Source organism: Giraffa tippelskirchi, chromosome 3 (assembly GCF_054371585.1).
Source record: "Giraffa tippelskirchi isolate mGirTip1 chromosome 3, T2T-mGirTip1v1.2.pri, whole genome shotgun sequence".
NCBI lineage: Eukaryota > Metazoa > Chordata > Mammalia > Artiodactyla > Giraffidae > Giraffa > Giraffa tippelskirchi.
The window spans coordinates 15,591,523-15,611,071 of record NC_137277.1 but is presented as its reverse complement, the minus strand read 5'-3'; the positions used below and the strand labels follow the sequence as shown (position 1 = coordinate 15,611,071).

Here is a 19,549-nt window from a genome sequence, read left to right as displayed (position 1 = left end):
TGGTGGCAATTTCTCTCACTAAAGGAGAGGGAGGGAAAGCACCCCACCAGTTTAATCTCTGGTGGCATAACTCTCACGCAGAATTTCTGCCAAAAGGAATCAGAGGTTTCGATTTTGACGTTTCCCACCAGTGTCTTATGCATACTGGCCTGAGAACTGTCATGCCCAGAAGGATGGGGGCTCTTTCAGAAAAGCTGACGTGTCTGGGGCATTTCTGCATGTGGAACTTTCAGCTCGAGCAGGAAGCTTGCAGACCGCAGCAAAGGAAAGCAAAGACAGCAAAGACAGCAAAGGGAACTGGAGGAAGTACTTCTTAGGGCTGTTAGTAAATGTTACTAGGAGTACCTTATCGAGGCCCCCCCAGAAAGGATCATAGTTTGTCAAAGGTTACACAACAAATTGGATATAAAGTCTAAATGGAAAAAGAAAACAGTTCATCCATGGACCTGACACGTTGCATAGGGCCCAAATCATGACGAATCTGCACTATCATTGTCCACCGAAATTCATCATATCAATAAACTTGATAAAAATAAATATAACCCAGGGACTTCCCTGGTGTTCCAGGGGTTACGAATCTGCCTTGCAATGCAGGGGACGAGATTTCCATCTGTGATCGGGGAATTGAGATCCCATATCCTACGGAATACTAAGCCGGTGCATTGCAACTTCTGAGCCCGAGTGCCACAGCTAGAGAGCCTGAGCACTGCAACTAATACCCGATACAGCCAAATAGATAAGATTGTTCTCCTTAAAAAAAATAAATATAGTCAAACAAACAATAAAGTTAGGCTTCTCTGTTGTCTAAGAGCTTTACACTGATCATCTCATTTAATCCTTAAGAAACCTCTATGAAGTATGCAGAGGTATTATTAAAAATATGTCACAACCAGTAGGGGAATATAAATATATGACTCAAAGCATGGATCAAATATTTAAAAATATATTCCACTACCCCTAGTTTATCTCTAAATAAACTAAGTTATGTTATAAAACTACTCAACGAGCGATATAAATTTTTGAGAAAATCTTTAATAAAATTATTCTGATAATTTCCAAAATTCTGTCGATGTTTAGAAATGGTTGGTATGGAATCTTTCAAGACAGGGCTCACATTCTGGGATGATAGGACATGGAGAACTGCCTTGAACTTTTCCAATGAATTCCTTCAAACTGGTGGTCATTGGGTGTGTAATCTCAACAAGTTGAGGATTTCTCTTCACATCAATTGTTTCTGGTGTTAAATCTTCAACTCCTGATGAACAACAACCATGATAAAATTTTAAGTATTCCAGCCCTCATAATGCTGTTTGAAATTTTTTCTATATCCAATATTTTTAAAAAATTATTTATTTGTGGCTGTGCTGATTATTTTTGCGAGAGCTTTCCTCTAGTTGTGGAGTTGCAGTGCACAGGCTCTAGGGCACTCAGGCCTCAGTAGTTGAGGCCTGTGGGCTCAGAAGTCATGGCTTCCCAGCTCCAGAGCACAGGCTCAATAGTTGTGGTGTGTGGGCTTAGTTGCTCTGAGGTATGTGGGATCTTCCTGATTCAGGAATCAAACCTGCATCTTCTACATTGAGAGGCAGATTCTTTACCACTGAACCACCTGGGAAGCCATATACCCAATATTTCTGTTATCTTTTATTTCTAAATCAGAAAAAATCATTTAATCCATTGGTTTAATTTCATTTATGCTCCCATGAAAGTGAAAGTGAAAGTGAAAATTGCTCAGTCGTGTCTGACTCTTTGCAACCCTATGGACTATACAGTCCATAGAATTCTCCAGGCCAGAAGACAGGAGTGAGCAGCCTTTCCCTTCTCCAGAGGATCTTCCCAACCAAGGGATCAAACCCAGGTCTCCTGTATTGCAGGCAGATTCTTTACCAGCTGAGCCACAAGGGAAGCCCAAGAATGTATGTTCCCATATATCTTTACAAATACCACTTAGTAGTGTCAGGATTCTATAAATTTAAATGACTTTAGAATTAATTTATTTTCATTTTTCCCTCAAATAACAAATGCATTTTTTATATAATAATTTATTTTAAGTTATTACATTTTTCTCTTGGAATTAATATATATTTTTGTTTTATTATAAGAAATCATGCCACAGTTCTTCATTTTTATAGTATCTTTCACTTCTCTTTCATTTATTGAATTAATATTATAAATCTAAAAGTATTAAAATCTCCACATAATAATAAGACTATAGATTTATAATAAAAAAATCTCCACATGAAAAGATGCTCAACATCACTAATCATCAGGGAAATGCAAATCAAAATCATAGTAAAACATCATCTCACACCTGTCATAATGAAAGTGAAAGTCGCTCAGTCGTGTCTGACTCTTTGAGACCCCGTGGACCGTATCCTGCCGGGCTCCTCTGTCCATGGGATTCTCCAGGCAAGAGTACTGGAGTGAGTTGCCATTTCCTTCTCCAGGGGGTCTTCCCAACCCAGGGATTAAACCTGGGTCTCCTGCATTGCAGGCAAATCCTTTACTGTTTGAGCCATCAGGGAAGCTCACTTGTCATAATGGTTGTCATCAAAAAGACAACAAATAACAAGTGTTGGTGAGGATGTGAAGAAAAGGAAACCCTCATGCACTGTTGGTGGGAATGTAAATTGCTGCAGCCCTATGGAAACCAGTATGGTGGTTCCTCAAAAAATTAAAAATAGAACTATCATAGAGATCAGCAACTCCACTTCTGGGGCATTTTCTGAAGAAAACAGAATACTTATTTGAGGAGATATAAGCACTCTTATATTCACTGTAGCATTATTTATAACAGCCAGGCTATGGAAACAACCTAAGTGTCCATCAATAGATGAATCGATAAAGAAGATGTAGCATATGTCTATCTATCTATCTATCTATCTATATACACACACAATGAAATGTTACTCATCCACAAAAGAATGAACTCTGGCTGTTTGCAAAAACCTGGATGGACCTAGAGGGTATTATACTAAGTGAAATAAGTCACTTATGGAATATAATAGTCACAATTGTACTTCAAATTTAATAAATATTTATTGTATCTATGTAATATAAATATAATAAAATATAAAATGTAATAAATAGAAGTATTAAAATTTATCTTAAAATATCCCTAATTAGGGCTTCCCTGGTGGCTCAGATGGTAAAGAATTCACCTGCAATGTGGGATTTCTGGGTTCAGTCCTTGAGTTGGGAAGATCCCCTGGAGGAGGGCATGGCAACCCACTTTAGTCTTTTTGCCTGGAGAATCCCCATGGACAGAGGACCCTGGCAGGCTATAGTCCATGGGGTCGCAAAGAGTTGGACACAACTGAGTGACTAAGCACAACACAACATATCCCTGATTAACCATAAAACTCCCTAAAATGTTTACTTTTCCAAATATTTTACCACTTCCATTAAAATGAACATGTAAGAGTTCAAAGTTTCCAAACTGCGACTGTTGCACCACAAATTCTCATAAAGTCCAAAAGCCTTCCAATTTTCATTGGGCTGATTCTCAAGTCTTGAGGTATAATACGTAATTCTCTCTGATGTTTGATGAAAGAAGGTAAATTAAAAGTTTGTCAGAAAAATACTTTAAGGTTGACATGATTCACATCTTTTTTAAAAAAAAAATATTTATTTGGCTGCGCTAGGTCTCAGTTGTGGCACTCAGGGTCTTCCATCTTCGTTGGGGCATGTAGAATCTTTAGTTGCAGCATGTGGGGTCTAGTTCCCTTCCTTGTAATTGAAACTGGGCTTCCTGCCTTGGAGCACAGAGTCTTAGCTACTGGACCACCAGGGAAGCCCCTCACATCTCTAACTACATCACCCATCAGTGACTAAGGAGAGTTTGACTCCATCTGTCTGAGGACAGGTTCCTGAGCAACAGAGCCTGAGACAGGCTTCTTGAGTATGTGGTTTATGGAGGGAGTGCTTGAAGGAGAAGGGAAGGGGATGGGCACATAGAACAGAATGTGGGAAGAAACTAAGCAAAGATAGGGTCCTTCTGAACTTGACCCGTTGTCTGCTCCCTTGGGGTGATGTGGGATGTGAGTTGTGCCATGGATTTTGGTCCATCTGGTGGCAAGACGCCTGCACCTTCCCTCCATTATTCATTCATGGTCATGGGCCTGGGGGGATGTGCCTGGAACCACCCAGGCATCTCTGGATAAGCTGTCCTCCAGAGAGGATGTGCCACTCTGCCCAGTCAGTCGTGGAGGAAGGGAACTGGGCTACTAGCTTACCACCAAACTAAAGGGTCTAGAAACAGTTTCTAAAATCTTGGCTGACACTCCAGATTTCCCAGACTTCCTCTTTACCCTGCTCCAGTACTCCTACTATGCACAAAACCCAGTAAGATTTTCATGAAACATCATGGAAACCATATTTCTCAAGCACTGAGAATAAGATTTGGATATAGTATTTTACATGTTCCTTCCCCTTTAAGAGATGAGCAAAAATAAGCAACTATTTTTGAAGGCTTGAATATTACATTTAAATTTAAAAATACATGTTAGGGTGTTGTGGTCCTTTAATGGACCGGAACTTGGGGGTACAGAGTCGACCGATGAGAAAAGAAAGAAGAAAAGAGGCTGATATTCCCTGGTTTACACAGCATGCCAATATAACTCGAGGACAAAGAGCTAGCACCGTCTACGTAGGCTCAGGGCGCCCTCTCAAAGAGGTCTTGAAAGCCCGGGCAAATAAGTAGACACGATGGACACCTGTGCTCCGTGGAAACAGCCTGAAACGGAGAGAGCGAGAGACAGACAGAGAGAGAGTGAGAGAGAAAGAGCGAGAGAATGAGGAAAGTCACGGGGACCAGTGCTCGGTGGAACAAAGGCATTTATTCAACATATTGTGGGCATATATGTACTCTCTTACCAGATAGCACTTTTTAGCAGAGATAGGGATCAAAGATCTAACAAGTCATCTAGAAAGCCAGAGGCTAGAATTATTCTCTAGAGAGGGGGTTGTAAAAGTTACTTTACATATCAGAAAGGAGGAGACTTGTAAATGGCTGCTGTTCACTATATGGAATTTCCCTACGAATGAGATACATGAATTTCTATTATCCCCCCGAAAGCCGGCTTGCCAGCTCTCTGGCACCTGTATTCAGGTGCTGTTAAGGAACATAGAATTCATGCAAGACTGAAAACAGCACACAGGAAGCCTCCTGTTAAATGTATCCTGACATTAGGGAAGTAGTTGAAACTGGGGGGAAATGATGCAGATTTTATTGCCTTAATTTATAAATTTTCAAAATGTGTTTTCTTATTTCAGTAGTAACATTTTATGACAAGTGGAGCCATTAATTTAGGTCACAATGATACACACGTGATTTTTTATTCTTTTTTGAAATTCTATTCATTTCATATTTAAAAATACTCAATTATTTTAAAATATACATTAGATTGTGTTAAAAATTCTGATAGCAGTTTCTGAATATTGTCACTTGTTTCATAGATATAATTTTGATGTTTTAACGTCCAGAATTTTTATTATTTCAAATACAGATTTAAGATTTTTTTTCATTATTTTCCTCGCTAGCATTGTAGAGTTAATAGAGCAATGAGCTTTGTCAGAACAAGATTACCATTCTGATGAAATATATTTAGTATTTTCAATTTTTTGCATCATAAATTCTGAGCCCCATTTATTCACAGCACAACTTCTGAGTCCTGTTCATGTTTTCTGTTCAAATAATCAAATTGGTTTTCATTCCAAAAATAGAGATCATTTGCTTTATTTTGTACTGCTTTTTGTACAGTGTAAAAAAAATATTCTGGGCTGTTCTGATCTGAGCAGAAGATGTTCTGGGCTGCAGCTCACTGTTTCTGATTTGTTCCCATAGCTTCTGTACTTGATTGAATGGTGCCCCCTAGACTTCATACCCACCCAGCTATCTTAGAATGTGAGCTTATTTGAAAATCAGATATTTGCAGATTTAATCGGTTAAGATGGTCATGCACGTCGCCTCAGTCGTGTCCTATTTTTTGCGACCCCATGGACTGTAGCCCTCCAGGCTCCTCTGTCCATGGAATTCTCCAGGCAAGCATACTGGAGTGGGTTGCCATACCCTCCTCCAGGGGAACCTTCCCGACCCAGGGATCAAACCCGTGTCTCCTGTGGCTCCTGCATTGCAGTTGGATTCTTCAGCGCTGAGCCACTGGGGAAGCCAAGATGAAGTCATACCAGGGTCCTTATAAGAAGGCAGCTTTGTGATTCTCCGAAGGGGTTGGAGCTGACAGGGACTTTGATAATTTCCTCTTCTTCTCCAGTTCTCCTGTGTCATGATGGCTGGGCTGCTGCTGAGAGGGATGTCTGTCCCTGGACCCCGGAGTGATGTCAAGTGACCTCCCCTCTCCCCTCTCAGGGAAAGGGGTCCTGAGGATTCTGGGAATCCAGTCAGTTCATAGGGCAGTTGTCAGTCTCACCCTCCTTGTCACTATTCTTCTTGGGACTTGCTCCACCTGCCCACAGGCGGGAATAGTGAGCTTTGGTGTTTATGCAGGGCACCAGCCAGTTGTGGGGGTCAGCACTCAGGAACAACACCATGTGAATGGATTCACCAGGGTCTTTTCTACTTCCTGGGGTTTGCTGCACTCTCATCTAGAGTGTTTCAAGGACTGATGGGAAGGATCTAGCCAGGAACATCTAGCCAAGGGTCAGCCCATCAGATGCGGGCCAGTTCACCCCATCCTCGTAGTAACCCTGTGAGCTGTTCTGTTTCACAGATGGGAAAACTGTTCAGGAAGAGAACTAGGTCTCTAGCTGACAGAGGCAGATCTGGGATACTAACCAAGGTGCCTAAGCATACCAACCTACGCAGGTTGTTGTAGGAAGACTAAACACATTGCCCTTCTTTCTTGCATGATCGGGCTTCCCTTGTGGGTCAGCTGGTAAAGAATCTGCCTGCAATGCGGGAGACCTGGGTTCGATCCCTTGGTTGGGAAGATCCCTTGGAGAATGGAAAGGCTACCCAGTATTCTGGCCTGGAGAATTCCATGGAATATATAGTCCATGGGGTTGCAAAGAGTTGGACACGACTGAGTGACTTTCACTTCACTTGCGTGATCAGTGAGGGGAACACAGACCCACCCTCAACAGAAAATTCACTGTAGCGTATGTTCTAACCTTTATGTTCTTGGAAGAAATTTCAAGTGGCTTCTACAACACCAGCTAACACCAGAATTCCTGCATTCACATCCAGACCTATATGTGCAGTCCTAGAAGCTTATCTGAAGCTACAAGTGTCCAGAGGTATCCATGCAGTTTTGCTTGTAATCATGCTGCTGCTGCTGCTAAGTCGCTCAGTTGTGTCCAACTCTGTGCGACCCCATGGACTGCAGCCTACCAGGCTCCCCTATCCATGGGATTTTCCAGGCAAGAATACTGGAGTGGGGTGCCATTGCCTTCTCCATTGTAATCATGAAAAACTGCAAACACCTAAATGCCTATCAATTGGGAACAGGTTGTTTAAGTTATAGGATTTTTTTTTGACATTCTGTTATTTTGTTAAACAGCTTTTTTGTGTGATGTAATTCACATACCATAAAATTTAAAGTTGTTCAGTGTTTTTTTTTTTTATTATAGCCACAAAGAGTTGCAAACATCACCACATTCTATTAGAGCACTTTAATTTTTTTAATTAATTAATTTTAATTGGAGGCTAATTACAATATTAGGGTGGTTTTTGCCATACACTGACATGAATCAGCCATGGGTGTACATGTGTTCCCCATCCTGAACCTCCCTCCCACCTCCCTCCCCATCCCATCCCTCAGGGTCATCCCAGTGCACCAGCCCTGAACACCCTGCCACATGCACCGAACCTGGGCTGGCGATCTGTTTCACATATGATAATATACATGTTTCAATGCTATTCTCTCAAATCATCCCACCCTCGCCTTCTCCCACAGAGTCCAACAGTCTGTTCTTTACATCTGTGTCTCTTTTGCTGTCTCTCATATAGGGTTATTGTTACCATCTTTCTAAATTCCATATATATGCGTTAATATACTGTATTGGCGTTTTTCTTTCTGACTTACTTCGCTCTGTATAATAGGCTCCAGTTTCATCCACCTCATTAGAACTGATTCAAATGCATTCTTTTTAATGGCTGAGTAATATTCCATTGTGTTTATGTACCACAGCTTTCTTATCCATTTGTTTGCCGATGGACATCTAGGTTGGTTCCATGTCCTGGCTATTATAAACAGTGCTGCGATGAACATTGGGGTACACGTGTCTCTTTCAATTCTTTTTTCCTCGGTGTGTATGCCCAGCGGTGGGATTGCTGGGTCGTATGGCAGCTCTCTTTCCAGTTTTTTAAGGAATCTCCACACTGTTCTCCATAGTGGCTGTACTAGTTTGCATTCCCACAAACAGTGTAAGAGGGTTCCTTTTTCTCCACACCCTCTCCAGCATTTATTGTTTATAGGCTTTTTGATAGCAGCCATTCTGACCGCCGTGAGATGGTACCTCACTGTGGTTTTGATTTGCATTTCTATTAGAGCATTTTTATTACCCTGAAAAGGAATCTCGTACAAGATATTTTGGAGCCATTAAAAAAAAACCAAGTTCTATGTATTTAAATGAAAATATATTTGTAATGGGCAAAAGGTTCAAAAAAGCACATTGCAGAAAATAAGTGATATTCCATCTATTTATAATATCTATATCTACATGTTTATATGGTTGTTCACTCATTCGTTTATTTATATATGCATACAGTCCTCTGGAGAAAGACATGGGGAAGTTTTATTTTCAATCACTTTAAAGTACCATTTTTATGCTATATAGGGCTTCCCTGGTGGCTCAGAGTTTAAAGCGTCTGCCTACAATGCGGGAGACCTGGGTTCGATCCCTGGGTTGGGAAGATCCCCTGAAGAAGGAAACGGCAACCCACTCCAGTATTCTTGCCTGGAGAATCCCATGGACGGAGGAGCCTGGTGGGCTACAGTCCACAGGGTCACCAAGAGTCGGACACGACTGAGCGACTTCACTTTCTTTCTTCTTTTATGCTATATATTTTATATAATATTTTTACATCGATGCTCTGTTTCCACTGGAAATATTATGATAACCAAAGGGCAAAATAAGCAATGGGGGTGTCCCAAGCTGATAAAGAAGTGTTAGAAGTGGTTGGTACAAATGTAAAGGTAAAAAGCATGATTTTTTGTGTGTCTAATCTGATATTCCGTTGTGTGTTAGTCGCTCAGTCATGCCTGACTCTTTGTGATCCCATGGACTGTAGCTCTCCAGGCTCCTCTGTCCATGGACTTCTCCAGGCAAGAATACTGGAGTGGGTTGCCATTCCCTTCTCCAGGGGATCTTCCTGACCTAGGATCAAACCCAGGTCTCCCGCATTGCAGGCAGACGCTTTAACCTCTGAGCCACCGGGGAAGCCCCTTCCATTAGATGGCGCCATTGTAAAAATTTTATATTAGATATTCCTTTAGATAAAATTTTACATTAGATACTGTAAAATTTTTACATTAGATATTCCATTAGATGGCGCCATTGTAAAATTTTCTGTAACTTCAAATCAGTCATGGAAGGAACAGACACACCCATTAACTGTTTCTATCTGTGAAGACATTATTTTTGCTTGCTTTTCTTTTAAGTCACTTGAGAAAGAAAAAAAAAAAAGTTTAAAGCACCCTTCAGTAATACCCTATTATTTCAAGTCAATGGGAGTAAATGAAATGAGCTACTTTTTAAAGAAATTTAGTCATTAGATGAAAACTACTGTCAAATGCATTTATAACGGGCACTTAGGGACAAGTTGTTTTCTCTCAGTCCTGTAAAAGTTCACCACTGATATCCTGATCACCAGAAATGCAAAATGCTATCTGTTACTTTGAAATTTCCAGACTTCTGAGCAGGCTGAGATTCCTACCTTTTCTCCACCACCAACTCCTTTTATTATTTCTTAACTAAATCTCATTATTGGAAAGATTTTACCCCTACGGTAATAGCATTTACTAAGTAGCTAAAGGTTTCTCTATTTTCTGTTTCTGTATGTATGTATTTGATCAGTTGAAGTTCTTGATAGACAAAGGGACAAGCTTGCTGGGTTGATATAATTCCAGCCAGAAGCTGGAGGAACTCGAACTGGGCGGTAAGAGCAAGGACCCTGGCTGAGGCTGGCCCCGACCAGCCTGGCACTGTGAACAAGTTATGGTGGGAGTGGGTCACATGCATGTAAATCACATGTTGCCCTGCAATAAATGCCGGTTACTATCATCAACATCGCATTCAGCGTGTGCGGCAGTATCTTCAGGCAGACACTGATCATGCCAGTTGAGCCCTGTTGGTCTGGGTTCACCTCTGGGCTGATGAATAGACTTGAGGAAGGCTGGGGTATGGGTGGGGAGTTGTTTTTGTGGTTTTGTTTTGCTCCAAAAAGGTTTACCGTTTCCATTTGGTTCAGGGCTCGCTATAAAGTTCCAGGGCAATTAAAAAGCTGGCTGCAGAAAGGCTTCAGCTGTTATACGATTTAGTTTAAACTCTGAAGTATTTTGGAGAAGGAAATGGCAGCCCACTCCAGTATTCTTGCCTGGAAAATCCAATGGACAGAGGAGCCTGGCAGGCTACAGTCCATGGGGTTGGAAGGGTTGGACACGACTTAGCGACTAAACCACTTAAGTATTTTCGTGAAGAGTTCGGTTTCGTTTTTTCTGAATGTGAAACCACGGAGAGGACCGGCCACCCCATATGCAGTTTGGATTACATTGTCCCACCACACACCTCACAGTCACGGGGTGGTGAGTTCTGTGGACCCAGAAAGCAGGCCTCTGGGCAGTTAACGTGGATGATTTCAGTCTCTCTCAGTGTTTGCAGACCACCGGGGCAGCCTGGCTTTGGTGAAGGCCGAGAGCCTCCTGGCCTGGCCCTGAGGGGGGAGCCTTTCCCGGCCCAACCAGGGCGGGCGGGCAAGGAGGATGGGAGGGGTTCTCAGGCGATCTGAGGGGCCGATCAAGGACCCCACACGCCTCACAGGGTGAATGCTAATGCTTGGCTTCCTGGGCCCAGTCTTGGAGTGACTCCACTAAATGAAATAGTGTGTGTCAAGCTCATACACTCACACTGTGCCTGGTGTGGATATGGTAGCTGAAAGCAGGCTTCCGTGAATTCAGAGTTCTGACACATACTGCTGAACACCCCACCGAGGGCCACAGCTGCTGCATCTGAGGGTTTGCACCAGAGAAGGCCCCCACGTTAAGACCCCTGATCCTTTAGCAGCCTGTGTTTACTGAACGCGAGCTGTGTGCCAGCGTTTTCTACGTGCTCTGTGTGTGTTAACGTCTAATCCTCACCAACGCTAGAAGGCAGATACTGGAAGTCCCCACCATACAAACCTTTAGGTTGTGAACTTTCAAACACTCGAATATATGTTCGCACGTCCAGTCACATAACTGAGTTCATATGTCTGGCGTACGCTGTCACATGCGTGCATCCTCTATGAGTAGTTGTGCTTTTGGGTACTTGACAGTACTGTATAGAGTACAATAGTACAGTATCTTTATTTTAAGCTCAGGATGTCCGGAAGCAAGCGTAAAAACAGTGGTGATGTCGCTGGTACTACTGTACTTTTCAAGGTACCGTACTGTAAGATTGAAAATATTTTCTTTATTTTTTGTGTGTTTATGTATTATTTGTGTGAAAAGTATTATACACCTGTGACAGTACAGTACTATATAGCCAATTGTGTTATTTAGGTACCTAGGCTAACTTCGTTGGATTTACGAACAATTGGACTAAAGACACCCACTCTCAGAACAGAACTCGTTTGTGTGCAGAGGACTTGCTGTACTATTGTTCTCCCCATCCTGCCTGTGAGGAAGTGGAGGCTCAGAGATATCAGGTCCCCTGAGATCACACAGCTCGTCTGGCCCTAGAAGAGCATTTTCTTACTACTACTCTGTGCTGACTCACATAGTGATGGGGTAAATTCTATGGGAGCCCAGAAGGCGAGGTGTCTGAACCATGGGGAAACCTTCCCAGGCATCTTGCATGAGGGGTTAGCTGACCAGAGAGCGAGGGAACAGCATTCCAAGCAGACGGAATGGCATATGCAAAGGTAAGAGGCAAGAGAATGAACAAGGCACAAAGAAGAGTAACCAGCAAGGCTCGGGACAAACATTTCAGAGTGTTTCCAAAAACTGGGAATTTTCCTTGGGAAATATAGCCTAACTTGAGCAAGGGAAAGAGTCTCAGGTGAGAGCCCTGAAGACTTTCAGGAGCAACTTGCAGCAAGTGTCTTAACTTGGTGAGTTATCTCTGCCCCATCTCCCTCCCTCACCAGGCCTGTTCTTCTGTTGCAAAAGGCCAATACTACCCGTATGTGTGTGGCTCACATAATAGAACCCAGGATCATGCAGGGCTTAATGTAAGATAGGTGCTTGTGCTGAGTCGTGTCTGACTCTTTGTGACCCCATGGACTGTAGCCCACCAGGCTCCTCTGTCCATGGAATTTCCCAGGCAAGAATACTAGAGTGGGTTGCCATTTCCTTCTCCAGGAGATCTTCCCGACCCAGGAATCGAACCTGTGTCTCCTGCTTTGGCAGGCAGATTCTTTACCACTTGAGCCACCTGGGAAACCCGTGAACTGGAATAATGTGGGTGGCATACATGGGGGAGCTTAACAGTTGGCACGTGGCCACTCGGGTGTAACGTCCTGCTGGGCCCGATGTTCACCTTTAAGAGGAGCCCAAGCCCCTTCCCTTCAGCTCTCAGCAGTGGAGGGTTTTCGGTGTCCCTTCCCTTCAGCTCTCAGCAGTGGAGGGTTTTCGGTGTCGATTTCCATCCAGCTGTGACCCCTCCCTCTTCCTCTACCTGTGGTTCTGGAGTCTCAGCCTGGAGAGGTGCCAGGCTGCTACCAGACTCTGGAGCTGGGAGAGTGTTGGCAGGGGAACCAGAGTAAAGGAAAAATCCTGTTGCTGACTCTCCCCCTCCGGCTTCCCAGTGATTTATCACTATGGACACTGAGCTCTTTTCCTCTTTGCTGCTGGCTGGCTGGGGGCGGTGCACATTGTTGGCGCCCTGGCTACGCAGATCAGCAGTTCCTTCCTCTTTCCTGTTGCAGAAACGCCATAGTCACCACCGTTGTCCAGGAACAGCAGCTCACACCTGAAGAGCTCAGTCTTGGGGAAAAACAATCCCATTTGATTCCCCAGGGGTTGTGGGGGGAAACAACGCTGGTGTGAGAACAATGCAGCCTCCAGGGCTGAACTGGGGCCCTGTTTTTCCCCTTCCTTCAGCTTTCCTCGCTGCACTTTAAAAATGGATTTACAGGCAGATGCAGGTAGTCCGCATTGTGTTAGGTGGCAGTAAACGCAAAGCGCCTTTGTGGGGGCCGAGCCTTCTTTGAGGGCACACGGAAGGCAGATGTGGATACAGGGAGACGCAGATGCAGGGCAGAGGGTATTCGGAGGAGATGGTACCTGTGTCATCATCTATCACTTCCACTTTGCCATGAGTTTCAGGTGCTGTCAGCTGGAGGCCTGGTGAGAGCTGGCTTTGCTGGGGTCGGTCCAGGACTCGGGACATTCCTTTAAGGCTAGTGCCTGGGGGATTTCCCTGGCGGTCCAGTGATTAAGACTCTGCTCTTCCACTGCAGGAAGCAAAGGTTTGATCCCTGGTTGGGGAAATAAGATCCCACATGACGCATAGTGTGGGGGCCAAAAAAAAAAGAGGTTGGTACCCTGAGTCTGACGTCACACATACTGGGCTAGGTCCTGGTATAAGGACACAGGGCATGTGGTGAACGGGGACCCCAGAGACAGTGAAGGAAGCTCCCTGGCCAGGAAGTCCTGAGACAGTGCCTGATCCACCTGGGCTGCATGGGCAGGTTGTGGCCAGCCTCAGGGACCTTGTTTGTAAGTTCACCTAAGGGATGTCTCTCTTGGCCTCAACCTATGGGGGGAGAGGAGTCTAAGGACACTTCACATTTATCCATTTCACTGTTCAAGAGGTCCATCAGGAATAACTGTCTACATGAAACTGGTCTTGAAATTATCCAGGAAGGAAACACTTCCTTTAGGAGAAGCTCTTGCATTTCAGCTAGGACAATGTTCAAAACCCCTTTACTTCCTCAAACATTGACATCTTTCCTAGGTCTCGAAATATTCCTGTTCTGTTTCCATCTAGAAGGTTCTTTTCCTGGGGAGAGGATTTCCAAGGTTCTTCCAGATTCTAAGTAGCAATGTGAACATTCATGTTTTATTTCTGTCAGGGGCGCTGCCTGAACCCCTAGACCCAGGGGAGCCCAGCCTTTAGGGAAAAGCAGATGGTGACAGAGGTAGCCCTGCCAAATACCTTCAGAGCCACTCAGCTCACCTCTTCCTCTTGGTATAAGAGAACGAGTGTCTGTGAGGAGGACATTCTAGTTCCCTCTGATTCTCCCTGTACTTTTGTGGACTGGCAGAAACGGGACCCTCGTGCGCTGCTCAGCTACCTCCTCACTGCCCTGGAAGGGTCTCCGTCCCCATAAGACCTTGGGAGAACCGGAGAGGCCGCCCCATGCAGTAAACCCCCCAACAACACCTTTGTCAGGGGGCATACGACCAGCACTGGAATCTTTCCGGTGGACTGGGAACCAGTCCATTTTTTAAAAATAGCAATTTAAAAATATGTTTATTAATTGATTTATTTTTGGCTGCGCTGGGTCTTTCTTGCTGCAGGCGGGCTTTCTCTAGTTGTAGTGTGCGGGCTTCTCACTGCAGTGGCTTCTCTTGTTGCAGAGCACGGGCTCTAGAGTGCGTGGGCTTCAGTAGTTGTGGCTTGAGGTCTCAGTAGCTGCCATTCACAGGCTCTGGGGCACATGCTCAACAGGTGTGATCCACGGGCTTATTTGCCCTGTGGCATGTGGGATCTTCCCGGACAAGGAATTGAACCTGTGTCTCCTGTACTGGCAGGCAGATTCTTTACCAATGAGCTGTCAGAGAAACCTGACAGGCAGGTTCTTAACCACTGGATCACCAGGGAAGTCCTTTAATAGCAATTTTTATTGAGATAATATTAGATTCTCGTGCATTTGTAATACATAATACAGAGAGTCCCTGTATATTTTACCCAGGTTTCCGCAGTGGTGACATCTTAATGTTGCAGTGTAATGTTACAGGCCACTGACATTGATACAACCCACCCATAGGATTTAATCTCCCAGTTTTACTGGTACTCATTGTATTTCAGTGTGTATAAAGTTCTAAACAGCTTTATCACCGTGTAAGTTCAGGTATCCATCGCTGCAGTCAGTACACAGTTCCCAAGCCACAAGCATCCTCCTGTTGCCCTTCTTTAGGCACACCCATTCCCTCCCCTGTCCCCACCCCCAGCCTCTGGAAACTGCCCATTTGTCTCCATTTCTAAACTTCTGTTATTTCAAAAACGTTATGCAAATAGGATCACATTTAGGGAACTGGCCTTTTTTCACTCAGCCTATTTATTGCCCTGGAGATTCATCCACGTTGTTGCCTGTATCAATAGTTCGCTCCTTTTCACTGCTAAGGAATATTCCATGGTGTTCAGGTAACCAACATTTATTCACTGAAGGATATCTGGACAGACCCCAGTTTTTCCAGAAAGCTGAAATGACAAATAGAGCTTCTGTGAACATTTACATAAAAACTTTTTGTGTGTGTGACTGTACATTTAAATTTTCTCTGGGCAGCTTTTCCATTTTTTAAAATATACAGCCCTAGTTAAAGAAGATCCTTGAGGTCTGGGAGGGATCTCTTTGAGACCCATGTGTGTGCTCACATTCTCAGAGTTGGAAATGTTTATACAGGCTCCTGGCTCGGTCTTAAATCACATGAGCCTCATGTCTGTCCGGGAGCACAGTTTCCTGTGCATAGTCTTATCCTCCAACTTGGCTGCCTTTTTTATTGGGATGTATCTGTTTGAATTTTGTTTAATCAGGTAATGAAGCTGTAAAGAAACAGGAAACATTAAGACAGTTGTATAAAACACGTTGAAGGATGGCATCCTAAAATAACCTGGGTGAATAAATATCTCATATTCTGTGCAGTTCAACTTTTGTAGGCTTTGACCCCTTCGGTCTTTGTTCTAAGCCAAAGATTTCCCTATGGTGGTGCATTTCAAGAAGCCCTGAAATGTTTTTCTTCCAGAGGCATCAGGTGTGGAGTTCAGAACTTAGGTCTGGAGTCAGGCAGCCAGCCTTCCAATGGACTTAAACCACCCTTGGGATTGTGAGCAAGTATACTAACCTCTTCAAGACTCTCGTTTCTCTCCTGTACAGTGAGGATACTTCTAGCATCTAATCCATAGGATTAAATGAGACAATCCATGAGAAGTACTGAATGCTCAGTACATTTTAGTAGAAACCCCCTCTCCCAATCTCTTGAGAGCAATGCTTCAAAAGCCTTCACTGAAGGTTGTCTGAAGGGGGCTGTGAGGGAGAATTACGTCTCACTGCCCTGAGAAAAACTTGCTGTGAGTCTCCTGTACCTAGAGTCTCCCTCAAAGCCAAGCCGCCAGCGCCCCTACTGAATCAGCCAGTTGGCCTCCCTCTGTCACCCTCACTCCCAGATGGGCCCCTTTCTTCCTCAGGTAGCTGTTGAGATTTCTCTGCATTTCCTCGGCGTCTCTGGTCATTCTGCCACCCTTGGCTGGCACCCCACCCCCCTGAGATGAAGACTGAGTGCTTGGGCTGCATTCTGCTTTCCTTGTCTTTTCTGTCTCTTCCTGTCATGTTTGCTGTTCGGTTGGTCAGACGGATCCACTTGGGTTTCCACAACAGGGACACAGGTGACTTCTCACGGCATCTGGCAGGTGATGCCTGAGCTCCATGAACAACTTCATGGCTCTCCTCAGCATCCAACCGGAGTGGTGATCCCAGCCCCACTTATGAGCAACGGAGGCCACTTAGTGACCTTCATGATGAGGACAACTGTCTTCTTTCCTTTGTCTTCAACCCTGGCAATCAGCAGGAACACTGCTCTGACGCTGCTCTGACTCACAGTGTTGGCTCTGACAAATATTTGGCTCTGAGAAGCTTCATCAGTAAGATGAAGAAATGGGAAGTAGCCAGTTTTCCCCTGGACAGAACAGGTCTGCCCACATGGCTGCCGGAGTTTGACGCAGAGGAGACTCTGCAGCCCTCTGGAAATGTCTCCCCGCTTCTCAGCTAACTTTCCCTCACCCACTGTGTTACAGAGATCTAACTAAAAGAGATCTCCCTCTAATTTCTACTGAAAGGTTAAAAAATAAAAGTCCCATTCCTCTTTCGCATACAACCAATGCAATTGAGAAATGCAAATCAAAACTACAACTACAAACCTCAAACCTGACGGTCAGAATGACCATCAGCAAAAAATCCACAAACAATAAATCCTGGAGAAGGTGTGGAGAAAGGGGAACCTTCCTACACTGTTGGTGGGAATGTAAATTGGTGCAGCCACTTTGGAGAACAGTATGGAGGTGCCTTAAAAAACTAAAAAGAGTTACCGTATGATCTAGCAATCCCACTCTGAAGCATATATCAAAGAAAAACATGGTTCAGAAGAATACATTCATCCCAACGTTCATGGCAGCATTGTTTACAATGGCCAAGACATGGCAGCAACCTAAATGGTGGCCCATTGCCCCCTCCTAGTGACAACTTTTTACTACTGATCCTGACATTTGATCTCTTACATATCTATCTCTCGCAGTGCTGTGTCACTCAGGGATCCAGTCAGCATGTTCTCAAGACCTCCTAGAGCCACGTGGCACTCCACTATGGGATGTCTTTTTTTCTTTTTAATGTCATCTTGGATCAGTGATGCACCATTTCTGTGAAACTTTACTTGCTTACTTACTTATTTACTTTTATTTTTTGGCCATGCCATGTGGCATGTGGGATCCTAGTTCCCTGACCAGGGATGGAACCCTGCACCCTCTGCATTAGAAGCACAGAGTCTTAACCACTGGACCACCAGGGAGGTTCCTACAGATATCTTTTGAACTGACCTTGATCAAAACTCTTTGGATCTAATTGTCCCACAAATGACAGATGCCACATTCTTCTCCATGAGGACCCCAGGACACACCTGGTCAGACATCTTGCTGAAATCCACAAGCCCTACACCTGCAGGATTTACTCATTCAACAATCTGGTAACTCTAACAACAGAAAAAACCAGGTTAATGTGTCCTGACCTACTTTTAGAAGATATTTGCTGGTTTTTGGTCATTTCTACTTCCTGCCTGGTAACTGAAACTGCTCTCTGCCAACCTATAAGAGTTCTGCTTTGATCTGTACTATCTATTGGTGCTTGAACCCCATTTCAGTCGCTTCACTGAGCACCTCACCTCCTGTCCCCTCCTCCTTCATGACTCTGGCCTCATCTAGCCCTTAATACATGACCTAACTCCTCCTGGGAGTGACCCTCACTGGCCATGCTGTTGGGTCTGGCCTAGACTCCCTATTCCCACCCTTCCCTAAATTTATCCCAGCCACAGAGGTCTGGGCCCCCTCTGTATATGTGTTTGTGTGTATGTTTTTTTTTTCTCTGATGAAGGCTTTATTGATGTTCTGCACACAGTGAGAGCCATAACTCACTAGGAAAGATTTTAGGAGATGCTTAGACACAACACGGGGTCGCTAAGAGTCGGACACGACTGAGCAACTTCCCTTTCACTTTTCACTCTCATGCATTGGAGAAGGAAATGGCAACCCACTCTAGTGCTCTTGCCTGGAGAATCCCAGGGACGAGGGAGCTTGGTGGGCTGCCGTCTATGGGGTCGCACAGAGTCGGACACGACTGAAGCAACTTAGCAGCAGCAGCAGACACAACATAAAGTTTTTACAAACCTAATAAATAATCTGCTGGACTTATTTATTTATGATTGCACTGGGTCTTCATTGCTGCGTGTGGGCTTTTCTCTAGTTGTGGTGTGTGGGCTTCTCACTGTGATAGCTTCTCTTGTTTCTGAGCATGGGCTGTAGATTTTGGGCTTCAGTAGTTGTGGTACGTGGGCTCAGTTGCCCCGTGGCATGTGGCATCTTCCCAGACCAGGGATCAAATCCGTGTCCCCTGCACTGGGAGGCAGATTCTTAACCACTGGACCACCAGGAAAGTCCCTGCTGGAGTTTTGTACAAGATGGATATCAAGGCCCCTGTGATCTGTGGGTTTAGGATTCTCTACCTCCACCCTACCTCCTTTATTAAAACTCAGTACATTTTCTGGGTTTTAGGCTAAATATGAGAGGGGTATTAGTTTGCCCCCCATACCTCCATCAGTTGGAGGTCCAGCCCAGGAATAGCACCAACCTGGTTGGCCCAAAAGGCTAGGGAGGTGAAGCCTCTTAGGCAGGAACCATTGTTTCCTTTCAAAGCAGGGGATGGAGGGGTCTGCTGAGAACCAAGGTGAGAGTGCCCTCACAACTCCTGAGCTCTGCTTCCTCTGTGGCTGCCCTAGCCAGATTTCCTGTTAAAACCAAGCTGACACATAGATGATTATGATAAGAAATGGAAACGCACTTCTGCTGACCCCATGAAAGCCAGTTGGGCTGGCTACCCATACACAGGCTAGACTGAGAACCACTCCAG

The 19,549-nt window shown here is 44.5% G+C and overlaps 1 protein-coding gene across 6 annotated transcripts in view; it reads left to right on the top strand.

Moving 5' to 3' along the window:
* PECAM1 (platelet and endothelial cell adhesion molecule 1) overlaps positions 1 to 19,549 on the top strand; it is a 98,204-nt gene that overhangs the window by 1,684 nt on the left and 76,971 nt on the right. The gene's annotated exons all lie outside the window — the stretch shown is intronic.